Genomic DNA, 27,084 nt, shown 5'->3' on the forward strand with positions numbered 1-27,084 from the left:
GAGCGTTCTTAAAGTTTTAAATATGCTAATATGCCTTGGGCATAGTCAAGGATGTGTTATAATATGTCATTTTTCATGTTTGCCACCCGCAGCCTTTCTCTAAGTCTGGCATTCTGAGAAACACACTTTAGTGGTGCCTGAGGGCCTAGGGGAAGAATAGAATGAATGAGGCATCCCAGAATAGAAAGCTCCCTGTCTTAGTTACTATTGATGCTGGCCGGTTAATAACTTTCCACTTTGTGCCACTGGAATTGATCTGAGGAGAGTAAACTGGAATTGAGGACTGCTGTTTGAGGATCCAAGGCTTCTGGAATTTTCCCAATTCCTTTTCACTTCTTTGTCCTACCGTTTTTACTTTTAAAAATCAACACATCCATTTGATTACAGAACTGAGCCTTTCTCCAGAGTCAGGGGTTGTAATCACGTGTATATTTAGACATTGTTTATAATCTGTTCATCTGCCTTGTTTCAAGTACAGGTCAAAGTTTGGTAACCTAAGCACATACTCACACTGACCCTTTTACACGCTCCTTTCTTCTCTGCAAGCTGCTGTCTCTGGTTTCTTTCTCCTAATCCCATTATTGCCCTTGAATCTATAACTTTGTCTTTCCAGTTCCCTGAGTCACCTGCCTGGTCTCTGCTGTCCAGGACTCTGCCTTGGAAATCTCAGGCTTACATTTCTCTGTGTCTCTGGGCTCAATTCTAGCGGGTCCCCAGAATCACCCAATCTCCATGCCAGTCCTTTTGACGCAAGGATGGCGCTCAGAAATCTCCACTCCTCAGTGGCACCCCAGTTGATTCTGATGCCTGCCCAGGATTGAGAAACACTGCTTTAGATTCTGGGCACATAGTCCCTACCTTTTTTCCTGGAGCTCCTCCTGGGTCATGATTCCGTTTCCCTAACTCTGCCCTCAGAGGGGTGGAAATGAAAGTACTTGTAAAGTTTCTACTATGTCCCATATGCTTCAAATATGTCATTTCCTTTAATTTTCATAACACTCTTATGAAGTATATATCATTATCTTTATTGTAAGGATGAGGAAACCAAGATTTGGAGAGTCTAGGTAATCTTCCAACAGCACCCAGTTGGGAAATGGCAGAGCAGATCTTCAGATTCAGATCTGTGAGCTATCTACAGTCTTGCTACTTAAAAAGTGTGGTCCCTGGACCAGCAGAAAAGGTGTAACCTGCGATCTTGTTAGAAATGCAAATAGGCCATCTCAGACCTACTAAGTCAGTTTCTCTGGGGGGGGGGGGGGGATGCAGAAATCTGTATTTTATCAAGCCCCCCTGGTGATTCTGATATACCCTAAAGTTTAAGAACCACCAACCTAGAGTCCCATGTATTTCCCCACTGTATTGTCTTGCCTCTTTTTCCTTATTTCTTTGCTTGGAAGAATGGCTTTATTTCTTTCCCAGTAACCTCACTATCAGCTCACTGTGCAGCCTCACTCATATCTTTCTCAACCAGCAGTTTTATTGCACACACCCTTCTCATTTCCTTTACAGCATTCACGGTATCTGGCTGAACAAGCACAGTACCCCACCTGGCTTCAGGTTTGCCCTATTTTGCCTCATATGTAATATCTTTCTTTGACGATTTAAGGCATTGAAGACACTGACTTCCAACCCTCCTTTCTAAACCTTGGGGTGCACATGTACATGTGGGCACATACCACACACACACACACACACACACACACACACACACACACACAGTCTACTTCAAGCTGAGATTCCCAGACTAAGAAATACAAACATCCAGCGGCCTTGGAAAGTTTCATTTAGCCTTGAACTGTATTTCTTCAAAGTGAAGCAAGGCTGGGGAGGTTTTTGAACATGGATCTGCTGATAACTGGCACCTCCTCCAAACTATAATCATTCAGGGTTAGATGATGCTCGAGTCAAACCAGAAATGCTCCCATGATACTCTGCCCTTAGTCAGAGGTTTCAGGGTGGCAAACTCCTCTTGCTGACTCTGCCTCTTTCTATATGTGCAGAAAGTCCAGGTTGCCCAGCAAAAGTGTGTGTACTTTGTACAACAGTTTGATCCTAACTACAAAAGAATTTTTTATGTCATTTAGACTACATTTGAAAAATGAATTTATTCCAATATCTTTAAATAATGCATAATGGTTGGTGAAGGACTAGCATTTTGGAGTTCAAAATACATAAAGTTTCCTTGGATGGCTGAGGCATCATAGTTAAGTAGAATAAGGGGAAGTAGGAGGTTGACAAGGAAAACTTAGTTTAGGGTTCCTTAGTTATTTATTGTTCTTCAGTTACATTACATTCAGCTTCCGAGATTGTTTCTTCAGTGCCACCTTTTACAAGAATGTTCCATAAATAAATATTAGGTTATTTCCCTGGCTGTCTATAATGGTCAGTGCTTGCTCATGGGGTTGTAAGCTAATGGGAATGGCAGTTGGTATATTGAGATGCATAGGATACATTTATAGCTTTCATTCTCATTTCTAAATGGATTCTCACTGGATTAGAGCTCCTAGCTGTGAGTCCTCTTGGTTCAACTTTATTATTAAAAGAGGAATGACAGTTTCACCATACAGTGACCTTGGAAGAAGTATCAAAGCAGCTGAATTTCAAATTCTCAAATTTCAAATATATTCTTGATATATTCTGCTTAATAGTTTCTTTGCCTTCTCATCTCCACTGCTTTTCCTGAGTAATAGTATAGCGCTCTATAGATAAAACTCAGTAATGGGGAGTGACTCAAAAGTCTGGTTATTTTTATTAGTGAACTATTTTGGGGGTGAACTCTCTACATTTTACATCCTCATGCTCCATAACACGGTAAATAAGTCTGAATTATTTTTCTTCTTGGGTTCAAAAGAATACTTGGGAGATGGCTGGCAACAAACAGAATTAGTACAACAGTGCTGTTAATTTTCATGTTGAATAACTTTAGAGGGAATGATGGCATCTTATACTTAACAATAAGCATACAAGGATTTGTAAAAGTTGGCAAAGTGTAATAAAAACACATTTAGAAAATTTTGCTATGATTTAATGTTCTGGCTATACAGCTGATTTAGTTTTTGTCCCCCTAAATATTTAAAATAAAATTTAAAGCACAGTTGATCTTGGCTTGGATAAGCAGCCTGTGTGTTAACTGGGGATTTAGTTACTATCCAAAGGCTGATTTACTTCTGACAGTGAGACATGCAAATAGCCCCCTTGGAAGTTTCCAAAGAGGTTCACTAATCTTTTAAAATCCCTCTTCTGCCCCTTCTCATTGGCCTCTCTGCCTTCTCTAGTTGTGTGCTAATTTACCACATAGAATCCTTATGTTGTGGAATTGCTACTTCAGTGTACGGGGAAAACACAACTGAATGTAACTATTGATTTTGAAAATCTTGAGTTTTTCATATTAGATTTTAAAATTTCTATTTTAGTAATTTCTCTGGTTTAATGCTTAAATGTAAGTTATTCAACGCCCTTTTTTAAATATGCCATTTGTTAAACTCATGCTAACCCTCAGAAATATTGAGTTAGGGATCTACCATTCCCCATTCAAAACTTCTACAAAGCAGAAACATAAATGTCTCCATTGTTACTACAAACAAACAAAACCAATGACAACAACATAATCTGTGTTATTTAAGAGCAGATAAAATAGCTTCACCACTTTAATTAACCTCTCTGGCTTTGCCTCTTGCCACATGACCCTTCATGCAGCCCCGAGAACAAATTATGCACCAAAATTCCAAGTGAGAGTGAATTGTTGGCCTACTCAATGTCCCCTATGAGAAATCTTATACAAGAGCTTTTGTTTCAGAACTGAGTGCCAGGAAAATTTTGCTTCCCCCAAGCAATGGTATGTTTTCTCCTTCTGAACAACGAGAAGAATGTAATTGAACATATTTTCATTTGTGCTTTGGCTGCCAGGAAGCTCAGAGCCAAACTTGTAGCCCAACTTTTATGTCTATGTAAGATTTTGTGGCTCACATATCTGGGTTCTTCCTTTCTTCTTGATATTGATCTTTAATCCTGACTTAAGTTTACAAAATATGCCACTATAAAATAATTGTAAAAGTGTCTATAGGCTGCCTGAAATTATGGAATAAAGTGGGATGTAAATAAACCAATAAGTCAGTTGTTTGAAAAACCAATACGTTTTTGCAGGGAGATAATTTTGTGAGTGGTCGTTAGGTTCCTAGTCCAACCCACAGAAGCTGATTCCATTTCACTGTATGGTTCATTTACCATATGCCTGACAGATGTGCTCCTGGAAGAGAGGTTTACAAATCTTAACAAGGCTCAGTCTCTCAAGAGCCTTGAAGGCTAAGGAGGAGAGACAAATACAAATAATGCAAGACAAATGAAATGGGTGTTAAACAGCAATAAAAGCTATTTGATGGAGGGGTGTAGTAGAAGGAACAATTCATTCTGCAAAGGCTGAAAAGATACAGAGGTTTTTCAAAGGCGAAAAAATGAGGGGAGGTCATTTGAAGCCAAGGAAGATGCATGAAGAAAGCATAATGTCAGTAAATTGCAGGGAGAAATGACAAAACATTGTTGTCAGTGTTGCTGCAGAGCATTATTAATAAAGGAGTAGATTATCATTAATATGGCTCCTTGAGGAAGACAGGCTTATATAGAGGTGAGTAGGGTTATTTTGCAAAGGGGCTTCTGGGAATTTCACCAAACTAGTCTTTATCACATTTCAATTTAAAAATTCTAGTTCTTTTTCTTGATAGAGGATTATCACTGGGACTTCACCAATGTCTATCCATCATGATTGGGGCTGTGTCTCCACTGACAGTCATAATAAAGAGGAAGTAAAAGAGGGAAGGAGAAGACAATGCAAGAAGAAAAGAGAAGCAAAAAGTGATGATAGAGATTTAACGGTATTTTCCTGAGATAGAGAGAGGGCATGATGATTAAGAACATATGGATGTCCTCAAGATGAAGAGTTTCTCTGGATTGGAAATGACTGAAATAGAGAAGCATGAAGTGAATATGGCATATGGTAACTTCTTGGGGAAGATGTCAGTAGAGAAGGTATTGGCTCAGATTGATCTGCTGTCAGGATAGAATGTGGTGGTGATTTGACAAAAACACAGTTCTATACAATTAACCACCAAGCATCATGATGTGTGTTGTATAGGGCTGGGGAGATGGGTGTGCAGTGGTTGGGGCATAGGTAGATGCACACTGGGGCTTGCCCATATTGATGTTGGACTTCCACTGACCATGTCGCCACCCTGACCTGTGTGACTTTAGTAGTTAATTTACAACATCAAGAAGAGCTGCTTGAGCAGTATTGGAGGGAAATCTCATAAACAGCAGTTGCAGAGATTCCTACTGGCTATGTACTTTTGGATATAATTTACCCAAGGACTAATTTTGACACACACTAATATATACAGTTCCTCTTGAAGAACACAGAAGAAACTAATAATAGTAGCTGACCCTAGGAGGGACTATTAGGGAGCAGAAGTAGGAAGAAGACTTAACTTTTCACTGTATTTCTTCTCCAAATAGACAGTCTTAACTTGAGTTACTTATACTCACTCTTGTCCAGTGGCTTGAACTCACTTTCCATCTCTCTCCAAGATTCAGGACAAAGGGAATCCCTATGTGAACATCAGATTTTCTAAGTCCTGTTCTATGTAGATGTATCCCAGATTCCCCCACAACCTGGGTCAGAGCAGCAGCTGGCCTTGGAGTCAAGTTTTTAAAAAGACTTCATTAGACAGATGACTAAGAAAAACTCCCTCCTTCTGCGTGGAGGTAGCATAGTAAGCAGAGTGGAATGGACCTCATTACCACTTATCCCTGTGGTTGGGTACCGTTGTGCAATCTGCACACTGTATAACTATTTGTGGTGGCCCTGAACTGGGTCACCTTGCTAGGAGAGACTGTGGGTTTTAGCCATCTGATGCACCTTTCTGTTGGTACGTCACTAACAGAAAACTCAAGCTTTAAGGAGATCATTGCACCTGTCCTACTTTCCCCCCTGCCCTCAGAGTCTTCAGGGTGACAGAGTCGAAGGAACTAACTGTAATTCAATATTGCGGATAATATGAGTGCTATAGAAAAGAGTCTGTGAAGGGCTTTGAAAGTGGAAGAGAAAACAACTCATTCCTCTTGCTGATGGTTTTATCAGTTGGAATCGTCTAGGTCAGTGGTTCTCAACTGGGGCTACTTCTAAGGGACATTTGGCAAAGTTTGGAGACATTTTTGGTTGACTCAACTAGGGGTGGTGGTGCTATTGACATCTAGTGGGTGGAGGCCAGGGTGCTGTTGAACATCCTACAATGCACAGGACTGTATGTCCAACAAAGAATTATCTAGCCCCAAGTGTCTGTAGTGTTGCCACTGAGAAACCTGGTCATATGCTGGTAACAAATTATTTTTTAAAATCTCAGTGGCTTAACCCAACAAATAATTATTTTTCTTTCATGCTGTATGTCCAACACAGGTTGGCAATCTGCCCTGCTTGTCCTAGTCCCATCAGGGAGTCTAGCTGATTGAAGATTAATTTCCATGTGGGTTTCTACCATCACTGTGACAGGGGAAGGGAACTTGGTGGATTGCACAGTAGATTTTAAAGCTTCTGCCCAGAATCGGCATATATTCCTTTCCAGTCATATTCCATTGGCCATAATCTATCATATGACCATGTCTAAATTCAAAGCAGGTGGGAACTGCATTTCTGTCGTGTACCCCAAAGGAGGAGAGAATGGAAATAATTGTGACCTGCCCTCAGGACTATCATTCTAATAGGAAGGATTTAAGGAAGTCTTCTGTTCTTGTTACCTTTTGCTGCATAACAAACCATCCCAAACTTAAAGGCTGAGGACAGCAACAATCATTTGATTTTCTCATGAAGATGAAATTTGGATAGGGTGGGATGGGAACAGCTCATTTCTACACCACGTGACGTCAGCTGGGACAGCTCAAAAACTGGGGACCAGAGTCATCTGAGAGAGCTTGATCACCCACACGTCTGGCAGTTGATTCTGGCTATAGACTGAGACCTCCACTGTGACCGTCAGCTAGACCACCTGCACATGGCCTATACCTGTGGCTGTTGGGCTTCCTCACAGCATGACGGCTAGGTTCCAAGGCAAAAAGTAAATACTGCCCGTTTCTTAAAGCCTGAATCTGGAAACTGGCATGGCATCACCTCTACCATGTTGTATTAATTGAGGAGTTATAAAGCCCAAATTTAAGGGGAGGGAACATACAAGTAGACTATGTTTCAAAAGGAGGAAGGTCAAAGAATCTGGAGGTCATGTTTTAAAACTGCTTCCCAGGTTGGTGACAAGGTGGGAGAAATGGCAAGATTTCTCTAGGTGAAATTGGGGAATGAGCCTTCTAGACAAAAATAAACAGCATGAGCGAAGGCGTATCAGAGCTGAATTCATCTCATTTCCCGAGCCAGTCCTGCCTCATAACTACTTACTTCTAGTGCCGACATAAACCTTATAAAAATGTTTTGATCCAACTGTAAAATATAGATTCAATACACTGTTTCATGAATGTGAACTGTAACATGGATTTATTCTGATTTGTCTAAAATTATACATGATTCATTCTAATGCAAACAAATGAAATTATTAAGAAAAACTGCTACCAATTTTTTTCTGTTAAGTGTTTGTTTCTGTCATAATATTTTAGTTTACCTCAGTTTGGGGAATTGGTAGATTAGTGATATTCACTCTGCTTTGGATTCATTTTGCTATGAAATTCATGGTTGAATTTAGACTTCAAAGCAGGCTGGACTTGACCTGAAGCAGTTTCTTCAGGATCAGATGCAGTAAGGATTGTGGAATAGCATCAATGGGCCATGCTTTTTCTGATTTTGAGAAGAGGATTTTTAGCAATATCCAAATGTTCCTGTCTTTTTTGGAGTCAATCCTACTAACAGCATTGGCTGTGGGTCACAGAACCATAGAATTTTAGAGCTGAGAGCATCTTTCAAGGTCATCTAAGTTAAACTTCCTCATTTTGCATATGAGGAAACCGAGACTCAAAGAGACAAAATGATTTCCTGGAGTTCTAACTCAGTCTTATGTAGAAAGAGGAAGGACAGCTGGTACCAGAGGAGGGGATCCCCTGGCGAATTAGAACTACCAGGGATGGGTTGGTTCCCTGAGGGAGAGGCAGCTTCTTAGCTTCTGCTACATCGGCTTCTCTTGTGACCTGCTTCTCTTGTGACCTGTGTCGCAGCCCCTGGCTGCATCTACTCCACGTCCCCAGGCTGGACCATTCCATCTGGCTCCTGATTATGCACCAGCAGCTGCCTTTCCCCCCACCCTTTGTTCTCACTCTTTCAGATTCAAGAGAGAATTGCTCCATTGATAGCATTTGAATTCAGCTCATGAAAAATTCTGTAACAAGTATACTTGACCGTTTGATCTCTGGCTTCTCCCACACATTTGCCCTTTATACCCTGAGAGCCATAAGCTTCATTTCCTTGGAGCAGATTGCAATTTCAATGGAAAGGAAGTAGCTGTGTAGTCTTCAAGCTGAGCTCAGTTCTAATAAGAGCCAAGCAAAACTTAATCCTTACCTACTGTGGAAACTCAGGCACTCAATTAGGCAGTAGAAATCTCTCCTCCAGAACAGCTTGGTGGTTATGATGTTAAAAAATCTCTGACCTAGGTTCAAATTACAGCCACACTATTCACTAGCTGTGTGATCTGGGCAAGATGCTTTAACTCTCTAGACTCAGTTTTCCCCTACATAAATTGGAATGCTAATTAGTGCCCACCTCAAAAAAGTTGTTCAAAAAATATTTGTTACCGTGACTTGTGTATCAAACTCTTCCAGTTTACGATCCAGTGAGGAAGATGGAGAAGAATTAAATAATCACAAGTAAATGTAAAATTATAAATAAAGAAATCTATAAGTCGTTAAGTCCATAAATCAGGACTTCCTGGACAAACTGGGATATCTGGATCCTCCCCAGCCCAGCCTTCCCCATGACAAAGAAGGTTGGGAAAGTCTTCCCTGGGGGAAAGGAAGATGTAACTGAGATCTACAGAATGAGTGAGGATTACTAGGTGAAAAGGGTAAGACAGAGCAATTTAGGCCAAGAGAACAAGCAGCTCGTACAAAACTCTAAAAGAAGAGGAAGCAAGGAGTCTGCAAAGATTGAAGACCAGTGTGGTTGATAGAAGCCCCAAGGGTGTATGGCTTTAAGGGCAGAGGCACCGCAATCATTTACCTGCCTCATAGGTATTAGGAATGTGGGCTTGCTTCTGGCTGGGTTTACGTAGGGGAATTACAAGAGCAGATTAGCATTTTTTAAAAATCAGTCTAGCTGCAGTTTAGAATGGATCGATGTTGAGTTCTCAGTGCAGCTTTTAAACAATACCAAAGCCTGGGCCCCAACCCCAGAGATTCAGATTTAGTTGGTTTAGAGTGGATCCCAGTAGACTGTAATATCTGCCAGGGTTGAGATACACCCTAGAAGGAGGCTTTAGTGGATGCGGAGAAGAACGATTGTGAAGTCACTGCAGGTAGTTCAGGTAAGAAATGATGAAATAGGTTCTTTGCAACAGCAGAGAGGCTTCGGGTATAGGACAGTGGTTCTCAAACTGTGGTGGATTTCCAATCCCCTGGAGGGCTTGTTAACATGCAGATTTCTGGTCTCTTTTGATTCAGTGGTCTGGAGCAGGGCCTGAGAATCTGCGTTTCTGACAAGTTCCCTGGAGATGCTAATGTTGCTAGTTTGTAGACCACACTTGGAGAATCACTGATCTACAGAAAAGCTGTCAGATTTGGTAGATGAAATCAACAGGATTTGGTGCTAGATTGTCTATGCTGCTAAGGATGAATTGAAGGAGGATTCAAGGACTCTTTTCAATTTTCCAAATTTTGCAGCTGAATGTATGAGTTGTGCGTCATCAATACTCAGGTAGCAGCGGATCAGACCGGAAAAGATCACGAATTCAGTGCTGCACTTGTATTATAAGGTGCCTTTGAAACAACTAAGTGGAAAGATCAAGTAGGGCCATATATGCAACTTGGAAGTGAAGGTGATGAGAGATATAAATTTGGGGGCCATTTGTGTAGTTGGTCATTGAAGCCTGAGACCTCTCAATGGGATCACTCGGTTCTCTTTTCTTTTGCTCTTATCCTCGATTTCAAAGCTCCGGCTGCGCCTTTTTTTGGCCTTTCTAAAGTGCCATGATCCTTCCAGCCTTAGTTGCTTGCTGTTCCACCTCTTTGGGAAAATGCTTCCTCCCCACCCCCCATATTTAGCTCCTTTTGCACTTTTGGATTCTGCCCCTCAGATTTGGTCATGTGTAGTGTTAGCACCAGGTACCTTTGTTTTCTTCAGTAGCACAAATCAGAGTTGGTGATTATGTTTATTTGTGTAATCATTTGCTAAATGGCCATCTTCCCTACTAGATTCCAACAGAACGCCATTGCATCTAAGGGACGGTTTAGCTCAATAATAAACCCTCTGAGAGAGTTGAGTGTCCAGGGCTCAATTACCGAGATGGTAGTTGTTTTGACAGTGGTAACGTCTCAAGAAGGGGCGGGGGGAGGGGAGGAGCAGTTACCGGTATCTCTGTGAAGCAGTTGTTGGTGTTTATTCAGTAATGCGATTAAGTTTTGTAGGACTCCGGGTGTGTGACCCAGCAACAGCGCCATCTGGTGGAAACTAGTGATGCAACAACTATGATTTCAGACTAGCCTCAGGGCTGTTTAAACAAATGTTGCTCTGGGAGAAAAATACTCATTTTTTGTTTTTCTTTTTTTTACAGTTAAAAAATACAAATAAAATGTGTCAGAGGGAAGATAAACTCTCTTTTTGAGAGAGCTACTTGGAAAAATTGGATATTTATTGAAAATAGTGTTGAGTTTTCAAAGGAGAGAGGTACTGTAATTAAGAGGGCTTTATTGGAAGGACATGTGGAAATACAGAAGTTAGAGATCTCCACCCAGAGCCAGCATCACAGAAAAACAGGAACAGTATAGCTGGGCTTCTCTGATTGACTTGCATTTTGGAACTGACTGGTGAGTGAGGATATTGCCGCTTGTTTTGTAACTCCCTGGAGGGCAGGCCCAGACCTGTTACTTTCTCTCCACAGTTGTTCCACGATTAGGGGCCTTCCTGCTGCAGGGCATGGTGATGGCCCGGGCTGCACAATCTGATAGAGCCCAGGTATGAGAATGTACTCACATTTTTTCTTTGTTTCTAATTTCTCTCATAATGGAGACGAAATGTGACTTTTTAATTCTGTGATAGAGAACTAAAACTGTGACTATATCCCACAATTTATGTAATTGATTTCGTGTGCTATCATGTCTATTTCATATTATATCACATTTTTCTAACTAATAGTTTTTCCCTGGGGAAGATGCTGGGGAATTTTGAAATGGTTTGGGGACATGGTACAATGTTGGTAGGAGAAGGCTATGCTCTCTAGTCCACTTCCAGTCCCCCCGCCATGTGCAGCTCTCCTCTGTTTCAAATTCAGCTACACTTGCTGCTGCCAGGAGACTTACTGAAGGACTTGAGGCCAAATGGATTGATTTTGGTCAATCATTTCCCTGGATGTGATGTCCCTATTGGATAGAGCTTTTGTACCCAGCTAGTTCATAGACCACTGCCCAGCCTGCATATTGTCTGCTCAAAGGTCTGGGGCCCTCTCTTATTCCATTCAGATATGACCATTGTTGGAAGTCACATAATACAGTAAATCGTCTGTGTACCAGTTAATTGGTTTTGATTCCAAAAAGCTTAAATTATAAAGGAGTTGATTTCTTATATAATTGGAAAGTCTACCATTAGAATGGCCTTCAGATGAGGGTTGTTCCAGTGGTTCAATGATGCCAAGAAATCTATTCGTTTTTCTACTTTGGTGTCTAGTGTTGGCTTCACCCAACACTGTGGACAACCCAAACGTTGTCTTTTCTTGTTGCAGGCTTTGTTTCCATCAGGATAAACTAGATTATGCTGTGGTAATGTTATATACTGAATGCTTATGTTCCCCCCCAAAAAAAAATTATATGTAGAAGCCCTAACCCCCAATGTGATGATATTAGGAGGTGGGCCTTTGGGAGGTAACTAGGGATTAGATGACGTCATGACAGTAGAACCCCATGATGGGATTAGTGTTCTTATAAGAAGAGGAGGAGCCACCAGAGCTTCCTCTCTCTGTCCTGTGAGGACACAGCAAGAAAGCTTCCTCTGTCTCTGCAAGCCTGGAAGAGGGTTCTCACCAGACACTGAATCTGTCAGTACCTTGATCTTGGACTTTCCGGCCTCTAGAACTATGACAAAATAAATATCTGGTTTTCAAGCCACCCCATCTATGGTATTTTGTTCTGGCAGCCCGAGCAGGATAATAGGGAAATTGGTACCGTAAAGTGGGGGGCTGCTGTAATAAATATCATAAAATGTGGGAGTGGCTTTGGAACTGGGTAATGGGCAGAAAATGGAAGAGTTTTGAGTTGCATGCTAGAAAAGTCAAGATTACCATGAAGGGCTATTAAAGGTAATTCTGGCAGGAACTCAGAAAGAAAAGAGGAGAACTATAGCGAAAACTTGCATCTTCTTAGAAAACACCTAAATAATCATGAACAGAATGTTGGTAGAAATGCGGATGGTAAAGGCTATTCTGATGAAGTCTCAGACTGAAATGCAGAACATATTTAACTGAGGAGATTTCTAAGCACAGTGTTGGTTCTTCCTGCGTGCTTATAGTAAAATGCAAGAAGAGAGAAATAAATTGTAGGGGGAATTGTTAAGCATAAAGGAACCAGAATTTAAAGATTTGGAAAATTCTCAGCTTATCCATATTGCAGAGAGAGGCAAGGATATGGTAGAACAACTGCTTGTTAGGAGATCAGTATGGTGAGACCCTCGTACCTAATCAACCACCCCAGCAGAAACACTGCCAGTTTGAACTGAAGGGGATAGTTGTTGAATTTCTTAGATCCTGCAGGACTGGACCATGATGTTATTCGGCTGTGAAAATATGCTCAAGTGTGAAAAATAAGGAAAGAATAATCTCAAAGGTTCTTCAAGATCATCAGGGCTGCCCGCCTCCTCAGTTCTCTTCCCTTCCTTTCAGGCATTACGTTCCCTTCTCTGTAATATGCTCTCCTATGAATGAAACGGATCATATTCAGTCATTACAGGACACTAATTGCACTGAGGTGTTACTGCCCCACCTGTCTACCACTCTTCCTTCTATCTACGTGGAAAAGGACCTTTGCTAGCTGCTCAGGAGCTATCCTTCTCTTCCTTTCTTTTCCTGCAGCTGGGAGCAGCATCAACAGTTGTTCTCCCAAGGCTATCCCCAGGATCTTCTGGTGAGGGTGGGATTGTCAGTCCACACACTTCTTTTTGAGCCACAGACCGGGGGTCCACCCCCGCGGAGTCACTGTTCTCCTACTGATGCCCTTCCCTAGGCTTCTCTCCTTCTATCCCTTTGCCTGAGGACAGTTCTTTCTCCACTTCTTTCCAGGGCTCTGAGATGCTGATGACTCAGAGCTAATGCTTATAATTGTCTGTTTTTAAAGCCCCATCACCCCTGAACCTGGGTGATAGTTTCTCCAGTCCAGTGACTGAATGTCATTGTTTTTTGGCATGTGGAAGGCCAGTGAAAGAGTGGATGCAGGAATTTTCAGGTGTCTCTTAAGTGGAGGTGGCAGAGGGACCAGAGGAGCAGATATGTGTTCCATCTAATTACGCATGCAGGTGTTTATTTAATTTTACCTACAAAAAATGGAGACTAGTTTGTTGATTTTAATGCAGTATAATTTAAATGCAATAAAGAGCACAGATCATAAGTATATAGTTTGATGGGTTTTGCATATGTGCACATCTATGTAATTACCACCCAGATCAGATAGCATTTCTAGCACTTAAAAGCTCCCTTTGCTCCTTCCTGGTCAGAATGTCCCCCAAGGTCTTTACTTTTGAAAAGAATTATATTATAAAATATCAAACATAAAGCATAGAGAACAACAAAATGTACCCCCATCCATATATCATCCTTATACTCATCACCCAGACCCAGTGATTATAAAAATTTTCTCACACGAGATTCATCTATTCCCCTTCCCTTTATGTGTATGTGTTAAGTATTTTAAGCAAATCCCAAATATCACATTATTCTATTCCTATATGCATCTCTAAAAACGTGGAGATTTTCTCACATAACCATAACGTCACTATTATCCATGATTAAAATAAACCCTTGGAGTCATTTAACACATAGTACACATTCCAACATCCCCAATTGTCTTTGTATAATTTATTTGTTAAAATTGGGATCCAATCAAGGTCCTGAGTAGTAAACTCTCTCTCTCTCTCTCTTTCTCTCTCTTTTTCTCTCTCTTTCTCTCTCTTCTCTTCCTTTTTGTTATTGACTTGTTGAAAATACTAGTAAGTTGACCTGCATAATGTCTCACATTCTGGATTTGCCTGTTTCCTTGAGGTGGTGTTTAACTTGTTCCTCCAGCTTCCATTTTCTTTTTCAACTGGAAGTTGGCTCTAAAGGCTTGATCCAGTTCGAGTATTGCAAGAATATGATGTTATGTACTTCACATTGCATCACGTTTGGGAGGCACACCAGATCTACTTTAATGACATAGCTATTGATTCACCACCTGATCTATCCATTTCCTTATCAACCTTTTATCTAAATAGTTACTACATTAGCTTGAAACACTTATTCTACAAACATTTATCAGAGTCTCCATTGAGCACCTTTTATTTGCAAGAGGTAGGCAAAACAAACCAGTTGCTAATGAGTATAAAGACTGTTCATATATCCTCAGCCTATTAGTAACCCCCAACCCCCTAAATTTGGGGTTTCTATTTTTGAAGCCATTTTTCTAGCCAGGGAAAGATATGAATGGAAAAATACAATGGGAACCTGGAGGTTCCCTAATGTCTAATTAATCCTATTACCTTTCCTTCCTTCGCCTCGCCTCTTCCTTATTCCATTCCTTTCCGTTCTGTCTCCCATTTTCCAATTATTTTGTCCTCATAGTGTGCCAATTATACTGAGGATTAGTGTTAGAGGTGTGGTGCACTAAATTAGTCTTGTTTGTGTGCCATGGTGATTCACGATGGAGCCAGCTAGATAGCAGATCGTACAGCAACCTAATCTTGCGAAAGAGAAAACTGATATACAAAAACCTTGTTTTTTATTCAAGCTTACACAGTGAGTGACCCCAATAATTAAAGACTTCTTTATTGAAAGCACCCAGTACCATACCTTTTGACAAGCAAGCAGCGGGGACTTTTTTAAGTAGAATGTTAGTCAAAGGCACATAGTGTAAATCTACACCAAAGTACACCTGGTAAGAAATTGTATACACTGTCTCCTCTGGAAACTGTTATGTGATGTATTTAAATAGTTGCTTTGGGCAGCTTAAAATAGAGTTGTACGTCATTAAGGCTCCTTCACAGAATTTAAATGTTAAGAGCTTTCATTCTACCTTGAAGAAAATACATAACTAACTAGAGAAATGAAAATTTAAAAAGTAGGAGAAAATAGCAAAGGAAAAAACCACTGGAGTCTCTGGAAAAAAGTGTATGAGACACTTGATTGTCAGTGGCTTATACATATGTAGAGTGAAAATCTCATTTTATGATAGTGTGGAAGGTACATCAGTCACCAGCAGCCTTGTAAATATTTGAGGATTTGAATTTCACAAATTGAAATACAGTCTGCTCAGGGCTTTGCTGCTCATGTTACAGAGCTGTGGCAACTATCGCGGGATCGCCATGCGGGAGACTGCTCAGATGACGAGATGTAGAACTCCTAATAAGAAAAGTTGATTAGAGAAGATTTTCCAATGCTGCCTCTTTTGAGAAGCACATTTTACATGTGTGATGGACCAAAGTTCCAGCCACTGAGTTTTTTTCTGCACAGAATAGAAAGAATGACACAGTGTTGTTCACATGGGGCAGGAAAAGTGTTTTTGCCAAGCGGGTCAGCGGGACACAGGGGCTACAGGCCTCACAGTAGTGCAGATTGGCTCAGATTTCCTCAGCTTTGTGGAGCCGAGCCGCAGTGCTCTGTGACAGATTTCAGTTTCTGGAAGAGGAAGGGCCACCTTGAGGGCACCTGCTGTTCACCCTGTATTAGAATAAGATTGAAGACTGGTAGTAGCCATTTGTAGCAACTGGCATGGGGTGAGCCTCATGTGTCAGCCCCAGGAAAGGGCCGCATCTACCAAGCTTTCCATCGTGTGGCCCTGAGTATGAATAAAAGTTAGTGCTTATTAGGGACAGGTAGAGAGTTGGTAATGATAAGGCTTATAAGTCCCTGGCCCAGATATAGGCGCCTCTGTGCCCTTGATGTTATTAGGAGCTGTGTTGTGTGTGTTCTGTTTGGCTCTCTCTCTCTCTCTCTTTTTTTTTTTTTAATTTTTTTTTTTTTTAAAGGAGTGCATTGCTCACAGTGGCCCATGTGGGGATCCACGGTAACCTTGGTGTTAGGAGCACCACACTCTAACCAACTGAGCTAACTGGCCACCCTGTTTGATTCTCTTAGTACAGAACAGCGGTATTAATAATAAAACCCAGATGTCAGCACTGACCCTATGTTTTCTGTCTTCCCCAAGATTTCTGCATCTTCCCAGGGATTCATGTTAGTTCAGGGCTGGCTCCTACTTCTTGCTTGTGGGAGAAGTCGTTCCATATTTCTAGCCTCTCATCTCCCGTGCAGGTTCCCTTCTCCTTACCCCATGCTGAACCGAACACTGTAGTCATCCCCTTTTCTTTGAATTGCATGAAAAAAAAAAAAAAACCCTCATGTAACAGTCTTTACTGCACATCGGAGAGCTCAGATGGTGGTTTATATCCTAGCAGAGCAAACATCTTAAATGAAACACTGAAAAAAAAAAATCCTCAGCCACCACAGCATTGCTTTTTTGTTATCTTTTTTGCTCCCTCCTTTACTTCTATAGCTTCCTCCTCAGACATGGAATAGACCCTGTCCTCAATCCTTGAGGACCTGCCTATATATCCAAAGACAAATGAACATTTCTGCAAAACCATCTTCTGTTAAACCAATGTCCTTGCTCTGCTAAAGCATCTTCTCTGGATCTCCATCCTCCTCACCCACCAGTCTCTGCAATTGAAACAGGGCAGCATAGAGATTTATTTTCCCAGTGACGTGAATTATATCCTCTCCCTGTTCTTCCAGCGTGGGAGGCAGGTTTGATTATGGTCAGTTTTGATTAAAAAACAAGGTGTTCTTTTTTTCTCCAATTCTAGAACAATAATGTAATGGGGCATTATAAGGTACTGATTGTTCCCTGCTTTATAATGTTATCTGTTATTACTTATATCTTTTTCCACGCCCAGAACTTGATGAAGAGTGTAGCAAACACAGTGGACACAGCTTTGATAATAAAGTTACTAAATTCTCCAAGGCCCAGGGACTGGTTTGGGGCCAGGAGATTCCTAATCCTTGCCTTCCTACTGCTTGTTAGACCAAACTGGTTTCACAGTTTTTAACAGTGAGCAATACTGAAAGAGCACTGGCAGGGAGGAAGACGATGCCTTTTGGGAGAAAGCAGAATTCATATTGTGGAAACTATTTCTTCCTACTCTTTTTTCCATGGTAGAGAAGGACTTTGGACTTGTTCCTTTCCTTTTCCTGTACATTTGGGGATATCATCATCATTTGTTCCCTCCTCTCCACTTGGTTAGGTGCTGACAATGATTTCTTGTCTTATAGTTGCTTCCCATTGGACCGGCAGAGTTTGATACTAATTGGGCTAAGAGAAAGTGATAGGAGAGACATGGCTTAACTAGGAGTGAGAATACCTGGGTACACCTGCATTTCTCATCTATTTGCAAAGATACTTGGTTCCCCTCCATTAGGTGGATGCCAAAGAAGATGGATGGGACAAAAGCCTTCTCCAAGACAGGCTGACTAGGGGGTCAGTGGATCCCAATTTCAAAAAGTCTGTAGGTTGAATTTGCCAAGGGAAGGGCTGGGGAAATGGGTATAAAGGGGCCAAGTTGAAGTTGTATTTTCCAAACCATAGACTATGCAGAGACTGCCCCCTTCAAGACCCTCCAGTGAACCAACAAATGCACAGCCAATACTTGGACATCTGCCATGTAGAAGAGACCACTGACCCTGCCATGTTGGTATTAGAGAAGCACCAGCAATCACCAGAAACGGATATCAGAATTGCCATTTTCTCAAATAAGACACTGTTGCTCCCCTCCTCATCCATTGCCTGAAATTTTTGGGACAGGCACAAGTTGGAGAATTAGGAGAAAGGGAGAAGGTATGTTGGACCATATCTCTATAAGGATCTACTTTCTTTATAGAGAAAGCAGACCATGCCTTCAGTGATATATGACAAATAGTTCATACGTGTTCATGAGACTAAGTTTAAATTTTCAGAAATTTGGCCAGTCGTTCATTGGTAGCTTCAGTCAGCCATGGCAGGAGTAGTTAAAATAGCACTCAACACATAGGGGAAATCAGAAAATGTTACAAATTTAGGCCTTTTGATTTTCTCTCCTATGGAGAGCTGGTTCACCAGCATGCCTCTGCCTTCCCCATGCCCCCCATCCCCCAAGCAGGTACACTCTGGGACAACCAGAGCCTGAAGGGGTAACTTGTCTCTTTTACTAACCAAAGGGGACTAAAAATTTTTAACACTAGACTGAAACATAATTAGGAATCCTTCTCCCCAGCAAGAAAAAGGAGATCAACAAAACAAAATTGTGCCAATTATTAGAAAAACAAAATACTATTCTCTATTTCTACCCCAATGGGTTACTATGCCTCTGTAGGGGAGGAAAAATAATTTCCCCTCTATACTTCTGAGTTCTGAGACCCCTACAATAACAGACAGATTAACAAAAGAAAAATAATCAGAAATTTATTAACCTGTATATGTCATATACATGGAAAATACACAGGGAAAAAATGAGTAACTCCCCAAAGTAGCTTAGAATTCAGTCTTAAATAGTATCTTGATAGGGAAAGGGAGGGAGGATGCAGACCTCTTAGGGGAGATTTTAGGAAATGATTTTAGGAAAGGTGAATGTGTCCTTAGAGGATTGGGTCTTTAGATGGGAGGTACAATAATTTGTGACAAAGTTTGTCTGGGTATAGTGTTAACTTCTAATCTTCTCTCCTGGGATAAGAGTCAATCTTCTCTGGTTGATGAAATTCCTGGGGAGGGGATTCATGACAATTGAACTTCTTTTAGAGGATCTGACTTTAGACAGGTGAGTTCAGAGAAAGCCTCTCCCTGTGTTTGGTGTTTCTCAAGTGCCTATAGCTCAAAATAATCAATATACTGAAGTAGCAAATTTTGGGGTGGCATGTCCTGAACTCTGACAGTCATATTTTGTTGTGACATATTCTTCTATCTTTCACCTCTGTTATGGGTTGAATTGCATCCCCTCCCCCAAAGATATGTTGAAGTCTTAACTCTACCTCAGAATATTATCTTATTTGGAAACATGATCTTTATAGAGATATAACCCTAACCCAATATGGCTGGTATCTTTATAAAGAGGGGACTTTGGACACAGAGACAGACACACACACAGAGGGACGGTGATATGAAGACACACAGGGAGAAGACGGCCATATGACTAGAATAATGCATCTACAAACCAAGAAACCAATGATTGCTGGCAACCACGAGAAGCTAGAAGAGACAAGGAAGGAATCTTCTCTAGAAACATCAGAGAAAGCATGATCCTGCCAACACCTTGATTTTGGACTTTTAACCTCCAGAACTGAGAAATTAAATTTCTATTGTTTTAAGCCAGTTTTTGATACTTGTCATGGCAGCCCTTGGAAACTAATACAGCCTCCAATATCCAGTTGCAATAACTGCCATTTATTGATTATTTACAGTGTGTGGTTTGTACAATACCTTGTTTTATTTATATTACCTAAATTAATTTTTATGGAAGTTCTACAAAGATGAGAAAACTAAAGCTTCCATTGGCCATTGCAAAAGAGCATCACAGAAGTTTCAGAGGAAGGTGGAGCCTCAGACATCTCAGAATCATCAGGAAACTATCAATAGATTTCTCAAGGCAGACTATAAAGGAGTTCGGTACTTACAGAGGGAGTGATTGTCATTCTATCCAGACTCATCCATTGCTCCAACTTACTTAGAAACTGGAAATGTATCTTTTGTCCTAAGGAACATGGCAATAGACAGGGACATGTTTATGAGCAACCAAATGAATAGGATATTCTCAAACAATTTGTGATTAATTCAAGATATTGTACCTCTTAAGCATTGAGTGCTCCAGAGAAGGATAGCTGGCTGGGTATCCCAGTTACCCTGGGCCAGATGCTTTAGGTTGAATGATTTAGCAAGAATAAAATACCAGGAACACAGAGCAGAGCCAAGTTGAGAAGGGAAAATATTCTAAAATGCCAGTCTGAGAAGTAGTGAAATGGCAGCAGGGTTGTGGATGAGCAAATAATTACCATGATTCTGGAGCCAGGAGGATTACTCAGTAGGCCAAAAAATGTGGGATCAGCTGCTTCTAAACTGCTACACCCAGCTTATTTTGCAGCTTTGACTTAAGTCTTGAAGCTCATGTCTTAGGGCCTGGGATAAAAATTGGGGGTTTCCATCCAATATCAACTGACGTTGTAACTTTGGGGGTCAGAATATCGTAAATGAAATCAGAGTTTTAGAGGATATCACAAGATGGCAACAGATAGGATGTTCTGTCTTGGGGAGTGTGTCTGCTAGAATGAGGAGGACACTAGAACCTTGGAAGCCATGGAATTTTTTTTCTCAAATTGAAAGACTCTGATTTTATATGGGTAGCGAGAGGCTCCAGATGATCGTTGTGTTTTCCTGACTCATGCATAGATCTCATGTTTTAGACTCATGGAAAGTCTTTATTTGCTAAGTATCTCCTTCGTGCTGAGCTTTATGCCAACTGCTGGGGACACAAAAATGAAAATGCATCTTACTGTCAGTGAAAGTTAAGTAAAAGTCTAGTTGAGAGACAGATGTTCAAACAACAATTAGATGTGATGTAAAACTCAGTACGAGAGATCAGCACACAGCACTCAGGAAGCTGAAGTGAGGAGGCACCAGGTTTTCAGTGGTGGGGCACGGGCTGTCAGGAAGGCTCCATGGAGGAAGTGTAATTATGGAATTGGGGTCCATGAAGTAGGTCAGCAGGCGCCAAATTACAAAGGCTCTCAGGTGCAAGGCTGAAAGCCATTTAAGGGAGTCTTTTAAGCTATATGGTGACCTGATTAAATGTGTACTTTAGAAAAATCTATGGCAGCAGTGTGGAGGAAGAAGTGACCAAAATATATAATTTGGCTTACTTTGTTCTAAATGGCAATTTTACCTTTAACTGTGTATGTACCTTGTTGACTATACTTAAGTAACCAAATACACAGATTTTGAAATCCTGTGTTACATGCCTGCATCTACCTTTGTCAATGATTCAGCATATGCCTATGCTCCAGTCTTACAGTTGTACAATATTATTTGTGGAAATGGTTAAGACTAATATGCTGTGTTCAAATGTACAGTCTCATGATTATCACCAATACTGTAGGCTGTCTCTCTTTTAAATACGTTTTTCCATCATATCTTTGGCTTTATAAAATACATTAACAGAATTTAATAATAGATTTCTTGGAATATGGTTGTATGGTATGAAGTATTCTATCCAGCAAAGTCAAAAATACATGGTAAGAGTAATCCTACAGAAATCCTGCTGTTCTCAAGTCATTATTGGAATTCTTTTTCTAGTTATTTACAAAACAAAAAACAAACATTCGCATGCATTTAAATAGTCACAAAAAAACCAGAAGTCCTTAATGATGAATCCAGTTAGAACTTATTTTCTGTTTTACCCTTGTTGAACAAACACAAAAAGACACTGGAGGCTTTGGCTAGAAATAAATGATAAAGATTTATTCAAGGGACTTAGGGTTTGCAAACTGTAAACACAACTAGGCGATGCCCAGAGTGTTCTGAAGAAGAAAGAAAAGCTAAGAGTTCTTATAGTAAACAGTACATTCTTGAGAAGAATCACTCCTGCGTTCTTAGCCTCTGGTGTGGTTTGAGATGGTAATCCTCTAGATGACCAGTGGTCATCTGGACACATGACCATTTTTTCCTTAGTCCTTCAGGGAGTAATCAGAGGGGGTTTGACCTATACCCAGGCATTGAAGCAGGACTGGAAGGATTCAAAGCCTAGTTAGAACCGGAGCAGAATTGTTTCCTCATACCTGTATCTACTTGATTTTAGTCATTTAGCTGCTTGACTATAGTGACTCCATTTTATTTCTTCACTCTATTTCTCACCCTATATTCTGTGAGTGTTAAAACAGATTACTGGGTCCTAGCCCCAGAGTTTCTGATTCTGTTGGTCTGAATGAGGCCTGATAATTTGTATTTCCGACAAGTTTCCCAGGTGATGCTGCAGCTGGTGGTCCAAGGACCACACAGGGAGAACCATTGCTCTGAAGTAGTAAAGTGCTAACTTTTAGTGAGCACTTTCTGTGTTCCAACTGTGTTCTGAATATCTTACTTGTATTTATTTAATCCTTATGGCAACACGAGAATGCAGGGATTTTTAGCATCACATGGAAGGGTAACAGAATGTGTCACCCTGAAATATGTATCTTGGACATAAGGATTATTTTGAGCTGATTATTTTGAAAAATTGCAGATATGAAAAGCTCTGCAAACACGGTAGAAGGTACCCTTTTGTAAGGAAAATGTACATTTGTAAAGGAACTCTCTATTTGTAATGGTGTTTTTCTCTCTGTACTAGGAAGAGAAGGATGGGTCTAAATCACAAGAAACCCTTAACACTGGAGAAGGCACCAGACTTAAATCTGCATAACAACCTTACCCTTGTTTACTACACTTTTCCTGGCAACCTCCCCAAAACTGATCTCCTCCCACTTATCTTTCTGTTGTCTTTAGCTGAAGATGGTATTTAAGTGGGAGTTACAAGCCTCCCTGAGAGTTACTCATTTTCCCTGGTATCTCCCATGTATAAAAGAGGTATACATGTTAATAAACTTCTGTTTGTTTTTCTCTTATTAATCTGTCTTTTATTACAGAGGTCTCAGCTAGTACTCAGAAGGGTAGAGGAAAACTATTTCTCCTCCTCTATGACATTATTACATATGAAACTGAGACTTGAGAAATTAAGGTAACTCACTCAAGGTCACTCAACCAATAAGTGATGGATTAGGGTTGAACTCAGAATTGTATACACTATTGAATTGCTGTGATTTTCCTGTTAGTGAATTCCTATCTCCCAACCATGCCACTAATCCAGAAACTTTGGAACACTGGGAACATTTTATTAGTGTGTTTTGGGGCTGATGTTACCTTATTCTAATGTCATTCTTTGTGAAAACATATTTTTAGGTAGAAACTTACTTCATCCCCAATGAACATTTCTGATTATAGAGAAATTGCCTTATCTGCGGACTCATGACAAAGATAAAGAGGATCTACTACTTAGTTTCTGTCTCTTAGTTTTGGGAGGTGGTGGGAGGAAGAATAAATTGCCACCCACTATTGATCATTTTATTTTCATTTTATTCAATGGCATTTATAGTACTGTAGATGGATGTGGTCTTGAGAGCTTTGTGGAGATTATTTTTTCAATAGTACAGATGCCTCTGCTAAATATTTAAGCCATCTTGGGGAACAAGAGTATGATCCTGCCTCAGGGGAACTTGGTCACGTAAATCACTTTGTTTCAAGTGCTGTGGCCTCTAGAAATCTAAAATGGACACATATTTTACTGGTTTATTAACTCATTGCTAGAGTCACTGAAGGCCCAAGCCACAACTTCACGCCTGACCACGCACCAGGGATTGTTTTTTATTGTTTATTTTACTGGCTTATTGCCTGTTCTCGCTCTACCCATAACCATCTATATATAATGTTCAGCAAATTTATATCCTCTCTCTCTCTCTCTCTCTCTCTCTCTCTCTCTCTCTCTCTCTCCATCTTTCATGAATATGTTAGGTCAGAAAAATTTTTACGTTCTAAAGCTAAGTATAAAGTATCTCCTCTGATCATGGCAATGTCATGTTTAGTTTTAAAGCTCTTGTCTTCTTAGGATATGACAAGGGCCAGGGCCCAACATCATTTGGTGATAAAGCTTTCTAAATTATAATCTCATTATTAAGGAGGAAATGTTGATGCCCAATATGCTTTCGTTCAAATATACAATCCTAGGCTATAAGGTGGTATGGAAGACAGAGGAAGAAGTAAATCAAGAGTGAAGGAATGATGGCAAGATCTTTCGTTGCAGAGAGGATAAGGTTATCAGACGTGGTGATTAGGATATTTAACACAATTCTAGTTAAGCGTTGAAACTCATGGGAAGCTGAGCAAGCAGTTAGGCCCCTGTTGTCTGATATTATGACACTGGGGTTGATTCAGTAATCAGGGAACTTAAAATTTTCTATCAATGTTTAGAAGCTTGAGGACATAAGCAGAGAAGTAGAGGGCAGGGAAGGTTGGGGGGCATGTCTGATTCTTGAGGTTGAAGGTTTGAATGGTAGGAAAGGGTTTAAGGATTGTAGTTGTTAGAAAAGACAGCATTGGTCTATCTGATTATGGGATTTTGTGTCAGAAGGGAGACAAATGAAGTCAGATGGCCAGAAGAGGATTTAGGACAGGATTTTCATCTTCCCTTTTTCAACTAGGATCAGTGAGTCAAAGATAAGAACAACCTGTACTGCTCTCAATACCTTCTCCCATTAAACATCATGGGAGCTTTGCTTTGATCAGTTTTAGATATTAGGTCTCTATGCTGGGGATTTCCCATTCGCCCCCCAGGTCCACTCTCCACCTTTCCACACTCTGCTCTGTGACTCAGGAGGCTGACCTGTCAGGACCACTGTGTCAGTGGAATAGCTTTCCCTCCTGCTTCTGTTTGGGCTTGACCATTGGGGAACACTAGTGTGAGATTGGAGGGAAGGGGACTGTGAAGGAGGTATTCATTCCTCTGGCTCCCTTCCTACAGGGTCATTTTGGTCCTCTCCCTTCCATAATAATGCTCAGCTTTCTTAGCCCTTTGATCTTTATAGTCTGACACACCTTTGAAAATGCCTGCAAAAATTATTCCGCTTATGCTTTACTTTTTCAAATTACCCAAGTTGAATGTTCCATCTGGACCCTGTCTGACACAAGTTTTATATAAGATATCATTATAAAAACTTGTCATTACTGAAAAAAATAAATGTTCGAAACCAGGAGACTAGGACAGAGGTTGGCACACTTTTTTTCCTAAACAGCCAGATAGTAAATATTGTTGGTTTTATGGGTCGTACAACCTTTGTCACCACTACTTGACTCTGCTGTTTTAATGACAAAGCAGCCATAGACGAGCAAATGAATGAGTGTGGCTGTTTTCCAGTAAAACTTTATTTACAAAGCTAGGCAGTGGGTTTTTGTTTGTTTGTTTGGTCTACGCGTTGTAGTTTACTGAACCCTGATCTAGGACAAGCGGTCATCTGTTTAATCTATGAGAGTTGTTCTCAATCTGGGAAAATTTTGCCTCCTAGGGAATGTTTGGCAATGTCTGGAAACATTTTTGATTATCACAACTGGAGGAGGGGTGTTACTGGATCTAGTGGGTAAAGTTCAGGGTACGATGCACAGAGTAGGCCTCCATAACAAAGAAGTATTCTGCCTAAGAGATCAGTAGTGCCAAGGTTGAGAAATCCTGGTCTGAAAGAGGTCAAGGAGATGGTCAGGTTATCCACCAGCTATGATCCTGCCTCATCATAGGACGGGCTGTTTTTTTCCCTAGCTCTAATTTTAACATCATTTTATAATACTTCTTAGAAAAGTGGGATATGATGCATTTATTAGGGAATGTGATAGTTTCCTCATCAATTTTTTTCATCCCTCAAATCATTAGTCATATTAATCTACCTTAACTTACTTGTTTTGTTCCGTAAGTATCTTTTGGATGGATAGTGGAAGTGTTCATGCCTCTTAGAAAAAAATTATGTCTGTCTAGTATCCTGAAGTTGTGTCTTCCTAGATTTCTTTGGCTTGTTCATTAAGATAAAGGCCTACCCATTGAAATAATTACATTTGGGCCAATGGAATAAATATGACTATGGTATAGGTGTGGGTGCTGAAGGAGGGGGGATGAATAGCTGAACCTGAGAACATTAGAATATTAAAAGGGGGTACTTTTTTTGTGTGTGGAGGGGGTGAGTGGTGTGGGCTAGGTGGGTGGTGGGTTAGATGGGATTAGTGAAGGTGTTACAGGTCCATAGTCTGTGTGCCTGATGCTTCCAAATGCCAAAATTCAAGATGTCAGAATTTGGAGTAAAGGTTTATCGATCAAGAAGGTGCCAACCGAGAAGATGGGAGCCCTGGTGGTACCCCAAATCCATCTTAAGAAAGTACAGAGCTCAGACTTCTTTTATGTCAAGCGAAGGGGAAATGGGAAGGGCTGTTTTTGTAAAACTAAAGCCGCAAGCAGAATCCCTCTAATGATTAGCACGTCTATATACAAGACTAAGCAGGCTTGAACAAGATGGAGTCAGAGAGACCAAGCATTTCACTCTGTTACAGTCCCAGGAGTTGGGAGAGACAGACATTTTATTAATGGTGAGAGGGACGAAGAATGACAGCTGAGAAAAATGAATAGTTAGGAAAGTATGTTGAGGAATGTGCCCCTGAGCTAGTTCTTTTGATTGTAATCTTCTGGGGCTCCATGTTTAAGACTGACTACCTTAAATTAACATTTCAGAAAGGGAAGGAGAGAAATGGATAGCTCCAACATGGGTTATTGTACTTTAAGTTTTAAATGAACCTGTATATTATCATCCTAAAACTCTTGAAACAGAGCATAACTGAAACATTTGTATTCCCTGAACTGAACTGACATTTCTTTTGACGAATGTTCTTGTTTAAGGTCAGGGGACCATGTCTTGCCCCACCCCTTCAAGCACACACATATTGTTAATTAGTGGACAAGCTGAAGAGAAGGGCACGTGAAGGTCTGTGTCTGGATGACATCATAATTTGATCAACTGGACAGCCTGGCAGTAGACTTGAAGGGATACTTAACTTTATGAAATCACTTCATTATTGCAA

General features: G+C 40.6%; 1 protein-coding gene across 5 annotated transcripts in view; it reads left to right on the forward strand.

The window, feature by feature from the left end:
- Positions 1-27,084, forward strand: part of TMC1 (transmembrane channel like 1) — a 241,737-nt gene that overhangs the window by 72,401 nt on the left and 142,252 nt on the right. Inside the window, exon 4 of one of the 5 annotated variants that reach the window (XM_019736716.2) lies at positions 11,076-11,149. The exons of the other annotated variants lie outside the window; for them this stretch is intronic. The gene's annotated coding sequence lies outside the window, so the exon portion shown is untranslated. The remainder of the gene's footprint in view (positions 1-11,075; positions 11,150-27,084) is intronic. 5 annotated transcript variants of the gene reach the window in all.

Source organism: Rhinolophus sinicus, linkage group LG04 (assembly GCF_036562045.2).
Source record: "Rhinolophus sinicus isolate RSC01 linkage group LG04, ASM3656204v1, whole genome shotgun sequence".
NCBI lineage: Eukaryota > Metazoa > Chordata > Mammalia > Chiroptera > Rhinolophidae > Rhinolophus > Rhinolophus sinicus.